General features: G+C 48.9%; 1 long non-coding RNA gene across 1 annotated transcript; it reads left to right on the top strand.

Moving 5' to 3' along the window:
• Positions 1-237: 237 nt before the first annotated feature.
• Positions 238-1460, top strand: LOC124277794. The gene is made up of 3 exons (XR_006898918.1): positions 238-254; positions 681-1083; positions 1322-1460. It is a non-coding gene; the product is annotated as an uncharacterized LOC124277794 (long non-coding RNA).
• Positions 1461-2582: the final 1122 nt, after the last annotated feature.

The following is a 2582-nucleotide window of genomic DNA, read 5'->3' on the forward strand; positions in this document are numbered from 1 at the left end:
AAGCAGACGTGTAACTTCTTCACCGTATTCTCCACTAGCCATCTCGTGACTGTTGTGGTCATATTTGTGATACCTCTGGTTGCCATAGTGACATTGTTCACACAAATCTACGTTCTGGCCAGGAAGCACGCCATGGCAATACACGCCCAGCTGTGTCGGACGAGTTCAGGCAACACGCCAAGGTCGACGCTCAGGTTCGCCAAGACAGTGGGCATCATCATCGGCATGTATATCCCAGTGTTGGGCGCCTGTAGGTAGGTACTGCTAGTATTCTCAGCCAAAGTTCGTAGGAGCAACTGTCTGGATAAACATACAAGTCCATGGTTTCTAATTGACTTACGTCTTACCTAATGCAAGGTTGTTTGCTCTTAACATTTCCACTACCCAAAAGGCAATTTTGGTATTGCATATACATATATGTAATGCACTGAGTTTCCATTTCGCACAGTTATCACCCAAGTAAAACTGTATCGCTTCCTGCATGTAAATGAGACTTCGTAGACAGCAGTCCGCCTCATTAGAACATTAATATTGTACACTTAGTCCATTGCATTGCTTTTGAAACAGGAAAGACTCCATATCACCGAGAAAGGTCGAGAAGGTCGCCCGTTGTCATGTAGCCAAATTTACGTGGGATTGTGTGCGGGCCTCGTAGTGAGCAACTGTTTTTCTTTCCCCAGGCACATACCTCCTCCTAGTCCTGATTGACCGTTCCCTGGTTGAAGACACAGGGGTCGACCTCGGTGCCGTCCTCACCTACACAGCCGGTGTCGGCTTCCTCAACAGCCTCATCAACCCTCTAGTGTACGCCATCAAGATCCCTGCGGTAGGCCGGGTGTTCAGGAGAGTGTGTTGCTGTTGGTGCTGGTCTGATCCTACCCCTTCCGCCAGACACAGTGTGTACACCCTGGCTAATGTGGGGCTGGTACCCTTGACTCCGGACGACGCAAGGTGATGTACGCCAGACACCGGGTGATGTACGCCATACACCCTGTGATGTACGCCAGACACCGGGTGATGTACGCCATACACCCGGTGATGTATTCCAGACACTGGGTCCGGGTGATTTACGTCAGACACCTGGTTATGTACAACAGACACCCTGTGATGTAAGCCAGACACTTGGTCCGGGTGATGTAAGCCAGACACTTGGTCCGGGTGATGTACGTCAGACACCTGGTTATGTACAACAGACACCCGGTGATATATTCAAGACACTGGGTCCGGGTGATGTACGCCAGACACCTGGTGATGTACGAGACACCCGGTGATGTATTCCGGACACTGGGTCCGGGTGATGTACGCCAGACACTGGGTCCAGGTGATGTACGCCAGACACCCGGTGATGTATTCCAGACACTGGGTCCGGGTGATGTACGACAGACACCGCTGATGTACGACAAACACCCGGTGATGTATTCCAAACACTGGGTCCGGGTGATGTACGACAGACACCTGTTGATGTAATGATAGACACGTGATGCCGACATTAACCGCCATGGTCAGTTCGTATGGAATCCGGAGAGGAAAAAATAATTTATGAATATTAAATCAGATTTGACATAATAAAATGTTAAACAGTTTAACATGTATGTATCGTGTCGGTATGTCTCTTGTTGACACACAGTGAAGCCTCGTTATCACATGAGTCAAAATAGAGACAGAAGCACACGTAAAACCCTCGTGTTAATAACCTCTCACACAGCGTTCATTTACAACTAGCCACATTGGGTAATATAATACAATTCATGTGTGTATATATTTTAGAATATCGCTTTAATCTAAATGGACAACAAACATGGCGATATTAATATTTCCTTGTTAATATATAATATATGTCACTGAATGACTGGTCCAAGTTCGTGATTCATGAGTGACAGTGTCAGAGCGAAAATGTCAGCTTTGTCCAGAGTAGGGAGGCATTATATAAAAAATACACAGGAAGCGGAGAAATAATAACGACAAAAACGTAAATAACACTAATACCGCGATCGACTGTATTATAGCCAGACGAGGTTGATAGCGAGGTAGATAGTGTAGGCCAGGGCAATCTAGGTGTGGGTAGGTAGTGTAGCCAGGTGTAACCTAGGGAGTGGGTAGATAGTGTGGAGGCTAGTGTGGGTGGGGGCAGTGTAGGGCCAGGTGTAATCTAGAGTGGGCAGATAGTGCAGGCTAGGTGGGTAAGTAAGTGTAGGCCAGGTGTGCAATCTAGGAGTGGGCAGATAGTGTGGTGGCCATAGGCAGTGCAGGGCCTAACCCAGGGAGTGGGTGCAGATAGGGCAGCACAGGTGGGTAGGTAAATGCAGGCCAGGGTGCCATCTTAGGGAGCGGGGTAGATAGGCAGCAGCCAGGTGGGTAGGCAGTGTAGCCAGGTGTAATCTAGGAGCGGGTAGATAGTGTAGGCTAGGTGTGGCAGGTAGCGTGGTAGGCCAGGTGCAATCTAGGATAGGGCAGATATGTAGGCTAGGGTGTGGGTAAGCAGTGTAGGCCAGGCGTAATCTAGGAGTGGGTAGGATAGGGCAAAGTGCAGGGCTATGGTGTGGGTAGTGTAGGTCAGGTGCACCAGGAGTCAGATAGTCCCA

Source organism: Haliotis rubra, unplaced genomic scaffold (genome assembly GCF_003918875.1).
Source record: "Haliotis rubra isolate DU_JTF1 unplaced genomic scaffold, ASM391887v1 Scf2270, whole genome shotgun sequence".
Classification (NCBI taxonomy): domain Eukaryota; kingdom Metazoa; phylum Mollusca; class Gastropoda; order Lepetellida; family Haliotidae; genus Haliotis; species Haliotis rubra.